This window comes from Peromyscus californicus, unplaced genomic scaffold, assembly GCF_007827085.1.
Source record: "Peromyscus californicus insignis strain IS unplaced genomic scaffold, ASM782708v3 Scaffold_16__1_contigs__length_79575227, whole genome shotgun sequence".
NCBI lineage: Eukaryota > Metazoa > Chordata > Mammalia > Rodentia > Cricetidae > Peromyscus > Peromyscus californicus.
In genome coordinates this window covers 78,142,761-78,159,777 of record NW_026294458.1, presented here as the reverse complement: position 1 = coordinate 78,159,777, position 17,017 = coordinate 78,142,761, and the positions used below count along the sequence as shown (strand labels likewise).

General features: G+C 42.7%; 1 protein-coding gene and 1 non-coding gene across 5 annotated transcripts in view; one reads left to right on the top strand and one right to left on the bottom strand.

Moving 5' to 3' along the window:
* The window catches only part of Dscam (DS cell adhesion molecule), a 611,935-nt gene that overhangs the window by 234,550 nt on the left and 360,368 nt on the right, over positions 1 to 17,017 (top strand). The gene's annotated exons all lie outside the window — the stretch shown is intronic.
* Trnak-cuu (transfer RNA lysine (anticodon CUU)) lies at positions 8,207 to 8,279 on the bottom strand. Its single transcript has one exon. It is a non-coding gene; the product is annotated as a tRNA-Lys (tRNA).

The following is a 17,017-nucleotide window of genomic DNA, read 5'->3' as shown; positions in this document are numbered from 1 at the left end:
GACAGATGGATGGATGAATAAAAGGATGGGTGGATAGGTGGACAGATGAGTGGATGAACAGATGAAAAGGTGGGTAGATAAATGAACAGATGGATGGATGGATGGATGGATGGATGGATGGGTGGGTGGGTGGATGGATGGGTGAGTGGGTGGATGTGTGGATGATAGAGAGATGCACGAGTGGCTAGATTAATTTCTTTTTTCAATACTAGTACATTGGATATGCTTTATGGTGTGGAAATTTAATAAAGAAGCTGAAGAAAGAACCATTTAATGGATTTAGAAAATGAAAAATATTTAAAATTCAGATTTCTATATCTATACATAGTAAATACTATATACGTAAACATTTGTGTAATGTGATATAAAGAAAATTATTTTTGATTATTTTCACACACACAAGCATTTGAAGGCATATTAATCATTATTAAGTCAAGACAGCAAGTATCACTTATTATCTCTATAATGTGCTGAAACAATAAATTCCCTCTCCATTTCCCTGCTCATTCTTAGCATCTACCAGCAGATATTTCTCCATTCATCTTATAAAGCAAGCAAACTAAATGATTTCTTTCTTCTAGCACACACGGCCAGACTTCATCTAACTTAGCCACTTGTGTTTCCATGACATTACTGAATTTGTACTCTGATGGCAGGAGCATTTTGGAGACAAGGAGTGAACTCCTTTGCCCACGCCCCCCCCCCTCTCTCTCTCCAGGTTGTAACACAGAGGGGTTGTGACAAAACACTGGGGGCTTTAGCGTTCTAGGTACAGAAGAAACAATCATGTGATTACAGCATGTTATCACTTCCCGGTATTCTAGCTTCTTAGAAGATAGCATCCTGAATTAAGTTTTCCAAAATGAATCATTGAGCATGGGGCCCTTGAACTGGGAGACATCCCAGGAGACAGAGAGGCAAAGTTCAGTCAAGCGGTGTGGCTGCAGGTGCTGGCAAAAGCTGAATGTATGACCTTCAGCACATAACCACAGCATTTTTACACATGGGGAAAAGGGCACAGAGGTATTGCAGCTGGAAAGAAGTGACCACATCTGCAGTGTAATCTTGTATGCTGAAGAGGTGTGGCAGGGCTAGTGAGCCACAGAAATGGAAATGGTCAAGGTCCAAGGGAGCATCAGGGAGCTCACGGTGGGGTGAAGGAGCCTGGGAATGGCAGAAATAGGAGGCATGTGGTAGAAACACAGATCGGGAGACATTGTGGATGCTGAGAGAAGACAGGGCACAAAGTGGGGGAAGAAGTGCTGGCTTCTCCTGATGGAGGCTTTGGTTTCTGTTATGAATGTCCCTGGGGTTTCCAAATAGAGGAAAGACCGTCTTTGTATAGGGAATGTCAAAGACAAAGAGATGTGATTTTAAGTTCTTTGTTCTTTTAGTTAGCTCCCAGTGGATCACTTACTGTAGATGACTGGTCAGTGAGAGGCCAGGAACTCTGTTCATGGTTTTTTGCAAACAGCTTTAACCTACCCTGTTGCTCACTGCTGTAAGTCAGAGGGAGGAGAGTGTCTGAGAAGATGCTTCACATGCAGCCCAAGGCTGATGATTCTTTTTTTTTTTTGTTTTTTTTGTTTTGTTTTTCGAGACAGGGTTTCTCTGTGTAGCTTTGCGCCTTTCCTGGAATTCACTTGGTAGCCCAGGCTGGCCTTGAACTCACAGAGATCCACCTGGCTGTGCCTCCCAAGTGCTGGGATTAAAGGCATGCACTACCACCACCCGGCCTGATGATTCTTAAAAGATGGCCTCATGTGGAAAAGCATGATCTCTTTCTTTTTACTGGATTTGTATCTCAACATAGTCACATTCTAGAACATTTTAGGGTATTCTGTGTGTGAAGCCACTGTTGAGGCTGAGTCAGGGAGCAGCAGAGAAGTGGGTCTGGGGTGTTGGATGTTATACCTGGTTCTTATTTTTTCCTCAGGAGGAAGGCAGTTCTCAGGAATGACAGCACTCTCAGAGTTAAAGCATTTGTCAGTGACAGAGAAATTGTTCCTTCAAAGAACTGCTAGAGGGAATGGGGAGAGAAAATGGCAAGGCCAAGTCTACAATCCTGATTGAGTGTTCTTACTATGATTTCCAGGTAAACAATGTCCATTTCCTTCTTCCAGAGATGGGGAAGAAAGAAGGTCCCAGGGGAATAGGTGGCCAAGACTTACCCACTTCTCTGATGTTTTGTAATGAAAGAAAGCTTTGCTGTATGAAGGGTAGGCTCTGCAGCCAATTATGAAGTCTTTCAAACTCAAAGCCTTGTCTGTAATATTATCACAGCTTTTATATTTATACTGAAAAACTTCACTGAAGCTTTGGGATTTAAGTTGAGATTTTCTTACCTGGCAAATCAGGGTCCAGGTGAGAGCTAGGGTGAGAGAAATGACTCTATCTTTTGATAGAAAGAAGGAACTGGTCTCTAAGGGATCCAGACACAGACTCTCCTTTGGTTTACTGAGTACTGAGTCTGGGATATTTGCTGTGTGTGAATTTGAAAGGTAGTGGAATGATTGGAAGGCTGAAAGCAAATCTTAATGAATACAAGCTACCACTACTGAAAGTATTATCTTCATATAAAGACAAAATCTATTTACCGATATTAAGAACCTCAGCATGCTCTGTGTTGGAAGCCTGAAGACCTGAGGTTGGATGTATACTGATGCCTCTGAGCATCAGTGGACAGGGTGGACCTCCCAAGGGTGAGTCATGGAATGCTTTGACCAAGAGGAGGGGCTAAAAACAGAACACTTTCATATCACCAAAAATAAAGCATGACTTCACTCCATCTTGTGAGGATTCTGGCTTCTGTGAACATGGCTGATGGTGGTCACTTTCTCCTCTTTTATCTGCAATTCTGAAAACAATGACAGCTAACTCAGCAGGTGAGAGCAAAGACCAAGAGCATCCTAAATATGGGAGAAGCTTTGGGGGAGGAGTTGCAAAAGCAGCCCCCTGGACATTGGGACTTGAAACAACTGAACCCTTCCTTGGAGAGAGGAGTGAACAAGCAAAATTTATCAGCCATGTGACACAGAAAGAAGGGACTGGTCATTGATATGTTGAGGCTAGCAAAAGCAATTCTTTCTCTCAAGGAAAGATGCCATCCAGTATACGGTGGGAAGGAATGACTCATCAGCACCCTGCTAGAAAATATAGAGCACTGGTTATGCATTGTCTATCTATAAATATGATTTATACAATCTAACCATGCATAACACAATACCAAGGATTAATATTAAAAATCGATTCCATTTTGGTAGCCATGTTCTTAAATTAATAGAGCAAGTCTTGTTTTGTGTTTCTTTTTTATGCCTTATTTTAGACACATAAAAGGAGGAGGAAAATTCTAGCACATAATAAAATCTTTACTGATACGATTTTATTATTATTATTTACTATTATTTTTATTGCCTGCACTAGGGATTGATTTTAGGACCTTGTACACACTAGGCATGTGCTCTTCCACTGAGTGACAGCGCTATCCCCCTCCCCCTTTTTTCCACTTTTTTTTTTTATTTTGAGACAATTGGTCAAAGCTGAGCTTGAACTATATAGATGGCCCAGGTTGGACTTGAACTTGTGGTCTTTCTGTCTCAGCCCTTTAGTAACTGGATGACAAGCAAATGGATCCTTGTATTTCCCCACCAGATATTAACTAGGACTATGGCTGTAGCTATGCCAATATCATGAAGATCTTTATAAAGTCAAATCAATTATAATTTGTAAAATCACCCCAGAAGTTTGCAGAAATACTATGGTCCTAGTCACGGCACCATCTCAATGCCATGCCCAAATGGCTTTGCTTTTGCTTTTGACTTTGAGATTCAAAATGGAGCCATGCCAGTTTGAAAGCATGGCTGTCAGCTCCTATTCCCTAGCACAGTGGCCTGTCTGGAGATGATTGATTAAAAGCTTAGGCTCAGGTCTCCACAGCTCAGGGGAGTACAGTCTTTAGGAGAAGAAAAGGAGAGACACACAGGTGTGTATCTCAGGCCTGCATACAGGTCCCTCTTTCAGAGGCAAGGTGGACTTCCTATTTGCTTTGTGCCTTTAGCAGTAACATAAAAATTACACTGTGAAATGTTTGCATTGGGTTTCTTCTGAGTTTCTCTATTATCTGTTGTGTAACTAAGCACCTTCCAACAACAGATGTTGATATAGCTCACCATTCTGTTGGTTGGCAGTTGAGGCTGTGCTCAGTTGGGCGGTGCTTCTGCTCTCAGCAGGGTTCTGCCATGCATTTGTGAGCAGCCTTGAATTCACAGGTGGCTCTGCTGTGGGGATTGGCTGGCTATGCATCAAGGAGATAAGACACTGGGAGAGGTTTTTCTTCTTGTCCAGCAGGTGAGAATGGTCTTGTCACAGGCAGCTCAGCAGGTATCTATGAATCAATGAACTGTAAAGTGGACCCTGTGCTGGAGCAGAGAAAGCTGTAATTGTTGATAGGAGGTACTGTGAAGATCCGTGCAAAATCCTGCACTGGAAGACATGGAGGAGTCCACATTTGTGTCTGAAGGGAAGTGGAGCTAGAAAAGTCTAGGAAATGAGGTCCACACTGTGTGTGAATGGAGGATCACCACCAGAAACAGAAAAATTGGGAAAGCTAAGTAAAGGTCATCAAGGTCAGAGGCCAGAGTCACCTGCAAGGGAAGAAAAGAGGGGTATCTCAGAATGTCACTAAGAGATTGTTTTACTTTAAATAGTGTGAGTTTGTATCTCTTGTTATAATCAAATTCATGTTGTAAAATAAGCCTGGTTGTACATACAAGAAGCTCCTGAGGGACTGACTGAGTGTTCCATGGCCAAATAGAAACTGTGCATTTCGATTTTATTTCATTTTACTTTGTCTTGCTACAACAAACAAGTAGATGGCATTTATGAATTTATCCTCTGGCCTTCACATGCATGTGCATACACACACACACATACACACACACACACACACACACACACACACACACACACACACACACACAGCTAATAAAAATAAAAGGCTTTCCTGAGAGCCTTGGTCTCTTACCCTCTAGTGAAGAGTTTCCTACACTATGTGAATTTTGACCTTAAAACCAGCAATGTGTGGCTATTGGAGCCCTCAAAGACTTTCTCCCCCATCCCCTCTCCAAGGTCACCCCAACAGCACCACTGGAGCCATATGCCCACCCTGCACCAATTGGGAACAGGATCTCAACTGAATATACAACTCAGACCACTAAATGTGGTAACCTATGTATTTACTGAACATGAGAGGATAGTAGTTGTTTCTGTGCTACTGATGCTGAAAAGATGAAGAGCTGGCACTCACGAGATTTGCCTGGCTGCTTACACTAAAAGCTCACAGTGTCCTTCAAAGCCAAGTAGTGCCTGACAAACAGTCTCAGCTGATGCAGACTGAAGAGCAAGTATCCCAGGTCAGCCAGGACTGCAGAGAACAAGATTCCTCTTGAGGACCACAGTGAAGAATCATTCTAACCTCCTATGAATAAAGTAATCTATTGAATTTACTAAAAACAAACAAACAAACGGCAATGTGCTTACCCATCAGTGTCTGTTTCTTATTGAATGCTATGTTGCTAGTTGCTCTGGATGATTGTTTGATAAATAAAACACTGATTGGCCAGTAGCCAGGCAGGAAGTATAGGCAGGACTAACAGAGAGGAGAAAGGAAAGGACAGGAAGGCAGAGAGGGGAGACACCAGCTGCCGTCCAGGGAGCATCATGTAGAGGCAACAGGTAAAGCCACAGAACATGTGGCAACATATAGATTAACAAAAATGGGCTTAGTATAAGAGTAAGAGCTAGACAGTGGTAGGCCTGAGCTAATGGCCGAGCAGTTTAAATAATATAAGAGTTGGTGTGTTTATTTTACAAGTGGGCTCCAGGACTGGCAGGGCTTGGTGGGAGCTGGAGAGAAACTCTCCAGCTACAGCTAGTGGTTAACTTTATGTCATAGGACAATTATAAGGAATATGCTCAAGTCCACACTACACCATGAAATTCACAGTCCCTGGCAGATGCACCACAGGCATTTTTCCCTTGCTAAAAACGACAAGAAGTAAGAAGTGAAAAATGAACAAACATAAGAAGGTAGTATGTGTGATCTGTCTTGAACAAAACAAAATTCTTATTGGGATGTTATCAAATGCCTGGATCTAAAGATGGTTTGGCCACATGTTTATAGGCTCTGATGTCAAAAGCTGGAAGTGAAAAGATGACTTTCTCTTGCCACTGAGTATCTACCAGGTTGTGCAGACTCTCCTCTGGATGTCCACTTAGATCAGCTGGGGCGTGCAAGGTACGCTCTGAACCTTTCTACCTGTAAGACTGAAGAACTGAAGCCCAAAGACTTGGCATGGCTTGGATTTAGTTATCAACAGTTTCTGTTTTAAAGGAGGAAATCAAATTAATGAAGGCATTAATGGACACCACATTCTTGTTAAACACAGTTTGTAGGATTTGCACTTGATCATTATAAACATGGACTCTGAATCAAATGAGCTATAATCAAGTAGAACAAATTGCATTGCAGGGTCTCTTCTTGCTGATTGGAATTGGCACGTGACAGTGAGTGGGTGGCTTTTCTTTGCTAGCTCTCGTCCTAAGGGCAGACTGACATATGCCTCTTTCTTTGGACTCGCTTCCTATTTCCTCACTGCTCCCAGTGGCCCTTGCTTTAACGCTGAGTTCTCCCTCTTTCTTCAGTTTAATTTGGCCCCTCACCCATGGAAGCACACACTACCTATGGGCTTCAGTCCTAGAGCAGGATTCACAGGTCAACACCTTGACATTTTGGGCAAGATGATTCTCTGCTGTGGGAGGTGTGGGATTTTCTCATGAATTTTTAAATTTGTAATAGTACCCCTTACTTCCATCATGAGATGTCAAGACTCCCTAGCTTCTACTTCCAGTTGTGGGCCCCTAAGGTGGCCACAAGTATTGACAAGTGTTCACTGAAGGTCAAAATGTCCTCTGATTGAGAACAACATGTGTCAGAGTTTGTGCGGTCAGTGTAAGAACAAAGGAAGAGAGATTTTAAGTCACCTGCTTCATTAGCCTGTCTGAGAGACAGCCCAGCTGCCCACATTGGTTCTCATGTGTGCACACACATACAGCTCTTTGCTGTACTCCAGTACACACTTCTGATCTTTTCATCCATTCCAATTTTAGTATTGGTACCTTGGTTTTCTTCTTCCTTAAAAACCAGTAGAAGCATAAAAATATGTATTACATTTTGTTGTTGATGGCAGTCCTTGGTTTTGAGATGCTACAGGCTGACTCTGGTGAGGGCTACTTCCTGGTTCACCTGTGATACCTCATGGTGTCCTCAGATAGTTGAAGAAGACAGGGCTCTCATTCTAGTCTCTTTTGTGAAGACCACTCCTTTGGGCCACTAATCTGTGGTGAAGGTTTCAGCACGTGCTTTGGTGGGACATAAACATTCAGAACATAGCTCTGGCTGCTGCTTTTGAGATACTCAACTGACTGACTAGATGAGGCTAGCCTCTCTTGTTCAGGCTGACCACATTTACATAAAGTTGTTTGATTACAGTTGTTTTCTGTGTCTACAAAATACCTTCACTATGGCAATACCTAGATTAGAATTTGATTAAGTAGCTAGACTCTACAGCCCGGCCAACCAGCCCAAAACTCACCGTCTATGTATAAATACATCTAGAAAGAGGAAAATGGAAGGTTACTTGGACATGTTTTTTATTTATCTGATTTCTAAATACTGCAATGAATGGACTTCCTTTTTTAAATGTAGTTAAGTTAAGCCTTTGTGTGGATTTTGGGTAGTGACTATACACAGATAAGGGCAGATCCTTGTTGAAAACATGCATGGTATTATATACAGTCTTCTGATAAGTTGGCTTCTACATGTGAGCTAATGCCTGAGAACTGAGGCAGGATGTCCCAGTAATTGGGGTGTAGTGGGTAGCCATTCCAGCTTTGATCTGGAAGTTCCAACCCCCATTGAGACTTCAGCAACTGTCACGCCTACAAGGCGGGGCCAAGGGAGGCGCCTGGAGACTGGAGAGCTGGATCGGCGGGCTCGCACTCGGATCCGGGACCCTGGACTGGAGAGGTGGACCAAGCAGAGCTCCAGAGAACACTGCTGGACTGCGATACACCTTCCCCGTTACGCCATTAAATAAATCTCCTTTTAACTACGTGGAGTGGCCTTAATAATTTCACCAATATCTGGCGCCCAACGTGGGGCACGAACCCACGACCCTGAGATTAAGAGTCTCATGCTCTACCAACTGAGCTAGCCAGGCTGGTTGGGGGCAGATATTGGTGAAATTATTAAGGCCACTCCACGTAGTTAAAAGGAGATTTATTTAATGGCGTAACTTAAAAATTAAGGGATAGGTAGGTCGCGGGGTCTGGGGAAGGTGTATCGCAGTCCAGCGGTGTTCTCTGGAGCTCTGCTTGGTCCACCTCTCCAGTCCAGGGTCCCGGATCCGAGCGCGAGCCCGCCGATCCAGCTCTCCAGTCTCCAGGTGCCTCCCTTGGCCCCGCCTTGTAGGCGTGACAGTTGCTGAAGTCTCAATGGGGGTTGGAACTTCCAGATCAAAGCTGGAATGGCTACCCACTACATTGGGGGCTCTTGAAAAGGGTTAGAATGCAAACATGATACCCCTCTCCATATTATAATGCTTGCACAGAGTCCTACTAAATCAGAATATTAGTAATTCACATGCACTTACTAACACCCATCATTAAGGTTCCATAGCTCCTCCGTACTGTTCCCTGTTGCCTGGCAGTCTGGGTGTACTCCCTCACTGTTCCTACAAGTTAGGAATCTAGAGGAGACACCAGAGCTAAAGCTCAGCACTCAGAGCTATATTCTGGGCCAAATAGGTGACTAAGAGAGAGGCTACTGGGCTGAACCCAGAACCAAACCAGAATAGGCAGCAGGGAGAGACTGCCCATGAGCAGAGCTTGGAAGCCAGGCCCCTGACTGCCTGGACACCACACTTCTGACAAGCCTCCTGCATCTCAGGAGCTATGTTTTAGGTACCTGCATGTCAGTTCACAGTAACATGGAAGAACTGACTCCCAAAGAGAACATGGGTGAGAATCACTGTGGCTTCTCTTGAGACTCCTATGTGCTTTTCCTTATTACATATACAGCCATACTTCAACACTCTTGCTAAAGCTATAGGTGGATGAGCTTTAATGCATGTTAAAACTGAAAATATGAATATGATGAATCCAGATTTTAGCAATGCTACTCACAGAATTTTATTTAATTAAACAAACTTTTTTCTAATTTGAACTTAAAGAGTAAGGGGCTGGGAAGTTATGTTAGTGGGTAAAGTGCTTTTTTGAAAGCAATAAGGACCTGAGTTTCATTCCCAGAGCCCATGTAAAACAGTTGGATGTGGTTGCACGTACTTATAATCCAAGCACTGAGGAGGTAAGGACAGACAGTTGTCTGGGGCTTATGACACCAAGGTTGTCCTCTGCCTCTACGATTATTCACACACACAGACACACAGACACACACACACACACACACACACACACACACACACACACGAACAGGGACTGAGCGATTCCCTCAGGTCCATCTGTGACCGCTAAGGACACAGAGACCCTAATATGTTACATCATCCTGCAAGGGCTTGTTTGGATTCTAAGAAACAAAAGACAGAGGGATTTGTATGGACCATTTTAGCAGATAAAGCCCCTGGAGTCTCTCCCACTCTGTACAGGTCCTCCCTTCCCCCATCATCTCCCAGGCACCTACTGGGGTTTCTTTCCTGACCCCTGCCTACTCACAGAGAAAGATGGATTTTGACAGAACCAGGAAGAGTTGTTCTGTCTCCATGGCAACATCAATTCACATTCTGCAGGTACAGGGGCTGCCACTTAAGGCCACTGACTGAATGAAGGCTGCTGAAGGCCCCATGCTGCAGTGCCTAGCCAAAAATAACCTGGCAGGCCACCGTTCCTCACCACCCCATGGAAAGAGGCATTAAGTCTGCTGGATGCCAACTGTCAACCTGGGTCTGTCTTCCTGCTAAATGGAAAGGAAGAAAAGTGACAGGCTGGAGGGTGGGAACTCAGTGGCTGTGTGGCTCCCACGATTCCATGGTCGAGGAAACAGCACGTTTCCGCCATTGAATGGAACATGAAATGTATTCTAACTCCTTCACCCCAGGGCATCAGATAATTTGTATTTCAGCAGAAGTATTATAATTACATAGTTTAGAGTTAGAATTAATTAGCATTTGGGGAAGTACTGATACAAACCAAGCAGTTATTAAAAATTAATTTCAATAGAAGTCAGTTTGGAGGGTCTTGGTTTTCTCTTGATTAGTTCATAGATGATGTCATCAGTCATTCTACCAACCCACCCAAAATGTTAACCATCTCATCATCGGAAGGAAATAAAACATTTGATGTAACTCTTTAAAAATATGGTCTGTTGCCAAATACATAGCATATTGATATAAATTTAGTCAAAAGTCATAACAGATACTGTTAGACACACCATACTCTTAACAGCTACTAAATATAGTTTGCAGACTCAATTTCTAAGTCAGCAAAACAAAACTCTACTGGTCATGCTGAGTGCCTGGAGATATGATGACTCTTTGGCTTCCCAAAATTTTACTGTTTTCTTCCTTGGAATAAGGAGTAAAAACAACCACGAATGGGAAAAAGTGTGTTCTTTCACCTGGAGTTTCACAACACTTAAGTACTTGTTGTTCTTGGAACCCCCCCCCCCCCAAATAAAAGCACAGTTAAATTGGGCTTTTCTAAAGTAGATGGTTTTCCACTTTTAAATTCAGTTTTCTTACTGGAATATATTACATGTTGAGAGAATCCCCTGCCCAGTTCCTCCACCCTATCCCCTTTCTCAACCCTCTCCCTCCCATTAGGCCTGTTTGTTCCTATAGAAAAATCCATTTTATTTAACCCAAGCACATATGCTTTAGGTAGCTGTATGAGATCTAGAACCTACAAATGGGGAGAAAGAACATACATTGTCTGAGACTGTCTTCATTCGTTTAATCTGATTATTCCCATTTGCATTCCTATTCCTACAAACATCATGTCATTCTGAAATGAATGCCATTGTGTATGTGTATGCCCTGTGTTCATCTGTTCTTCTGCTGTTGGACACCTAGGCTGGCTCCATGGCTTTGGTTCTTACACAAGCTGACCACTTGGGATTGTGTGAGCTATAAGAGGGTTTGTCTCTGTAGCACTTCATCTAAGGCGGGGCCTTGTGAGATTTCCCTCATGCATATTAGACCAGGATATCTGCTGCTGCTGCTAAATAATGTCACTAGACATGACAGGGAAGCTACACTCAGTTAAGGTTAGGGTTAGAGTTGTGAAATCTCAACAGTATCTCTGCCTAAACAAGAACTGCATAAGGACCATACCAGTTGACATGCAGTGTGGATGAGGGAATTTTGCAAGGCCCCAACACTTCATTTTTTTTTCTCTTATAAGTTCTTGCTTGCCTGCTTTGGGATTCAGTAGTCTGGGTCATAGCCTTCACGTGGAATGATTTGGACAGACAGATGCTCCCACCCACCCTGAGTCTGTAGAACCCTACTAGACTGCTGCTCTGCTGTCCTTCCCCTGCACATCCCATGTTCTTTGTGAATACCACATTTTCACTGACTTAAGTGATCACTTATGCTCTGAAAGATGGATCACCTTTGAGTTATGTTCATTTACACACCCCTGTGTGACATAAAATGGTATTATAAATTTTTCAGTCTCGTGGCCCAGAACTACACAGCTGTAATAACTGAGTTGGCATCTAATTGGTGTAAATCCCGTCTTCTTGGGATAGGAGATTATTCTCACTTCTTGGTAATGGGTTCATTGAGAATGAAAATGGTGCTTGGGTCAAGACATAGAATCCTTGTTTAATTTTAAATTTATTTAATTTTATATGTATGAGTAATTTGTGGCCCCAATAAAAAGCCAAGATAATAGGTTGGGGAATGAGAGTGCTGTTTCAAAGAAGATGGTTGGGGAAGGCCATAGCAAGCAAATGAGTGAGAAGAGGGAGAGAGAATTACAGGTGTGAAGATTCTGGGAAGGTCAGTGTGGGCAGAAGAGAAAAGCAGAAGACAGGAGAGGAGGAAAGGAGGGGCAGAACAAACAAGAGGGCACACTGGCTGGAGAGACAGACAGACACAGCTTTGGACCTGATATTCCATCACTTCTACCTTCTCCATCCAGCTCTGGCCACAAGAGCCCGTATTCAACCCCAGCATCCCCCACTATGAACAAGGTAAGGAATGGTTACAGGTCACAAAAGCGAGTCCGAAGACCTTCCCACACCATCCGTCAGAAAGGTGGCTTTCCTCAGATAACAGCTACAATCCTGGGAAAGCTATGGGACTGCGGCCTCGCTTGCTTCTAGAGAATCCCAAGGAAGTTTACAGTAGATTCTCAGAGGAGGGGTCATTTGTAAAATCCCTGGGTCCCATCCGTGCTCAGAGATGGGTGAGAAAGCTTTAGGCTTGCATAATGCTGGACGTAATGCTTTTTATAAAAATGTATGTCCATGAAAAGGAAGGCAATATGCAGATTACCTCGATGGGCTACCAAGCCAGTGGAGGTGGTCTTTACAGAACAGGATGAATAGAAATGAAAACATTGTTTTTAAGAGGGAGGAGCCAACAGTGACAGTGGAAAGGATCGGGGCAAAAACAGGAAACTCACAGGCATATTAGTAGAATATGCCAGCCTGACAGAAGCTCAGTACACTTTCATCCTCTGGGACAGAAACAACAATTTCAGGGAGAAAATTTGTCAGAGAAAACACAGGGCACCCAATGAAATGTGAATTTCTGATAAATAGCAAGGAATACTTCGTACCTTCCCCAATTCTGTGTGGGACAACACTTACTCTAAAATGTACCTGTTCTCTGAATTTAGGACTTCAGATTTCTATGTTTTTGTTAGCTAATCTAATAATCCTCTAACAGAGGGACACAGCCCCTTCTCTCTATACTGAAAACTTGAGTGTTGTTTGCAGTAGATGTTTCCTCTTTGAACTTGCTCAGTGGACAGAGTGGCCTGTGTCATGTGCCTCTTCAGGAATATCCTTTAAATGTCTCCTGCAGCCAGCAGGAGCCTAGGGAGCTCCTGGTCAGGGACTCCCTGCTAGGCTCAGCCAATGAGAACATCAGCCGGGACAGGGATAGAGAGCAGGGCTGGCTAGCGTTGATTTCATCTGCTCCTTTTGGTCAAGTTGTGTGTAAACCTCAGCTTCCTCCTATCACCCCTCTAGGCCTGGGGGGGGGGCAATAGTTTTGAGCCACTTATTAACCCCAGGGTACTACACCAGCTTTTTAAAATTGCTCCTTTTATCAGATTCTCCCTCTTGCAAGGAGGTCTCGTCTCTATAGACCAGTGTTTCTCAGCCTATGGGTCATGACCCCTTTGGGGGTAGCATACCAGATATTTACATTACAATTCTAACAAAATTGCAGTTATGGAGTAGCAATGAAATGATTTTATGGCTGGGGGAGGGTCACCACAATATGAGGAACTGTATTAAAGGTACACAGCATTAGGAAAGTTGAGAACAGCTGCTCTAGACTGTAGGAGACAGAGGCCCTGGAGACAAGGTCATCAGGGGTACATCTATATCCATGAAGGCATGGAAAGAAAAGTTGGGTTCAGAAAGAAGACAGTTGGCATTCAAACAGAGAGGTCCCGATGGCCACTTTGTCCAACAAATAAGATGCCATCTGCTCCTGACATGTTGCTAGAAGGATGAAGAGAAGGAGGAGTCTTGATTCGCTCGAAAGAGATAGAGAAACAGTCTGGAGAATACGCCATTCTCTCTGTAATTCTCTCATCTACCATAAAATGATAAATCCCATCTTTACAGGAAATGTCTGTGTGGGCATTGTTTTTCTTTTTTAATCAGAAAATGTAGGTATCATATTTAGCAAGTATGTCACAAATATTCAGAAAAAGAGGAGCAAAAAAAAGCTCCTGTTGTGTTTTGTCCTGTAGTTTCCCTTCCTACTGCCTGTGCTCCGTTTTCTTCCTCTGAGTGCCACCGAGTTCTCTTCAGAATGAACTGTGTGCTCAAACCTTTACTTCCAGCTCAGAGACTTAGCTAAGTTTTATTTCTGTGCAACTTTATTAGGCTTTCCAGAAGTACTTGCTAAATTTAATTGTATTTCTGCTCTTTGACCTAGTTGTCTAAAAGATGAGTTGTGTGTGGTAGGGGACAACTAGGAATAAATCCCCTCGTTATCTCTCTAAACCTCTCGCAGAGAATTAGCAGGCGTATTGAAGCCTGGTGTCACCTACATATTAAACAGGATGAGTGCTTTGCCAGTAGGAAGATTCTTAATTAAGAATCCAGCCATTCATCTGTGCGATGCTACACTCTGGAGCCCAGCTGCTCTGTCCTAGATGGAGTAGAGCCCCAGGTTTTTGTTTGTTTAAATTGGTCTGAGGAAGGTGTTAGAAGGGCAGGACAGAAGCCAGCCAAAGAGATGGATGGCTTTTGTCAGAACTGTTCAAGTCTGAGGAATTCTGTGGCTGGGATGACGGGCCCCACTGAGCAGGGATTCCGCTCCAGCTGTCTGCATGTCTGGCATGCTGGGCTTCACTCCCACATGCTTCATAGCCACAGACCCAACTAGAATAGCTGCCTTCTCCATACCCCTTAGTCTAGGTGTATATGTGCCCATCTCGGTGGAGTCTCTCTGGCCTAGAAAGCTTACAACATTTCATTTAATATCATATCAGCAATCTACTGTCTTCCTGGTTGACTTTGCCAGGAGTGATGATTCATCCTACACGGTGGGAAAGTGCTCACTTGGTGAAGAGTGGATTTTGTCATATGGTTATGGAGGGGAATCATCCTGTGTTCTAATCCAAATTCTATGGATCCTCAAAGTCCATTTTGAATTTAAATGAGGGTTTGCTTTTCCTTTTAAAGTTAGCATATTTTCTCTATGTTAGTTATACTAATACCCATGTAAATGATATATATTTATATTATATATGGATATATACACATATATATTATTATTATACAAGTAAGCTAGAGGTGGTTGAAGTCCATCAGAAGATGTGTGGGCTCTGTGCAGATACTAGGTCATTTCATACATGGTTTGGACAGTCCCAAATTCAGTTATCTGCAGGAGACCCTGGAGTGTAGAAAGCCCACTCCCTTTCTTCTTCTCTCCCCCTGGCCCGCTCTCCGTCCCACCTCCTACTGTAAAGTGATGTAATGACAATACCCACTGCTCTAATCCTCATCCTTGTCAGCAATGAGCTATGATCCTCTTGCCTCTACACCTTTCTCCAAATTCTGTTATCTTTGTTTTCTGACAAGAGCCATCCTAACAAGTATAGGTAGTAGCTCTTGAACAGGTTGAACATTCTTTCATATACCTGTTGGCCATTTGTGTATCTGCTTGTTAGATATGTCTAATCAGGTCCTTTGCCTATTTTTGACTTGTTTTCTTTCTATTGAATTGTTTCAATCCTTACATATTTCAGATATTAACTGACTATCATAGATTTGGCTAACAAATGCACTATCTTGCTGCATATGAGAAAAAATCAGTTGATACTGTAGATTTTACTTTGTTATAATCTCACCTGTTAATTTTTATATCATTTTATGTGCTTTTAGGATGATATAAAAAGTACTATTCAGGCCAATGCCATGGGTTTCTCTTCTATGTCACGTGTCTCTCTATGTGTGGTATATGTATATGTTTACATGTACATACATGTGTGTGAAGGTTGACGTCAGGTATCTTCTGCAACCATTCTCCACCTTGTTTGGGGCACAGACAGGGTCTCACTGAATCTGGAATTCATTGATTTGGCTGAATAGCCACTAAGTTCAAGGGGTCTGCCCATCTCTGGATTCCTAGCCCTGGTATTGCAGATGTGTGGGGCCACACCTAGTCTTTTATCCCTGGTTACAGATGTGTTCCACCACATGCTCAGAAGCCAAACTCAGGTAACCATGCTTGCATATCAGGCACTTTACTGACTGAACATCTATCTCCTCAGCCCTTCCTCTGTACTTTCCTGGAGGAGTTTTCTAGTTTCAAGTTTTACATTTGCATGTATAATCCATTGTGAGGTGGTGTTTCACATAGGATGTGTAACAAAGGTTTATTTTCATATCTCTACATGTAATCAGTTTTTTTCCATTGTGGTTGAAAAGACCATTTCCTCGGGGTATGTGTTCCAGAATCTTTATATAAAATCAACTGAGCATAAATGTAATGATTTCTCACGTCTCCACTCTAATGACCTTTCTGTTTTTATGGAAAAGCCATACTGTTTTTGATAATTATAGCTTTGTAGTCTGTTTTGAAACCAGTGGTACAAGACCTCCAGTCTTGTCCTCTTCATTTATAAAACTGTGAGCATTTACAGATTTGCACATGTCAAATCCTGTTCCCATACCAGAGATGAATTGCAACTCATTTTGGGAGTGTGCAACAGTAGTTGGATTCAATTTGCTGGCAATCTCTTGAGGCCTTTGGTGGCTGTTCTTCCTGTCTATGGACATGCAACTTTCTTTTGTGGTATTCTTTCTGGTGCTGACCTTGGAAAATAAATTTGGCATTTTCTAGGGGAGAACTTGAGAAAAATTTGTGTTAGTTCCTCATTGATGTTTGTTGAGTCACAGTATGACAGACATGGAGTCCTAGGCTTCCTTCTGTCTCCTTACAGTATTAAATTAAACTTTAATTTTAATTTTAATTCTTACTATTCTTGGAACATGTTATACATATGTACAGTATACCTGCACATATCCATATTCCTTTCCTCCAAATCCCCCCATCTCAGCTAGTATATACAGACATAATTTTGTGTATATTTATGGGATACCAAGTGATGTGTCATGATGTAGCTTACATCAGATTTCACATATTTTCTTTTCAAACACTGATCATTTCTAGATTTTTCTTTGATGAGAGACTCAAATTCTTTGTGAGAACTTTTTATGCATGTACGTAATGAAATACTATCATTT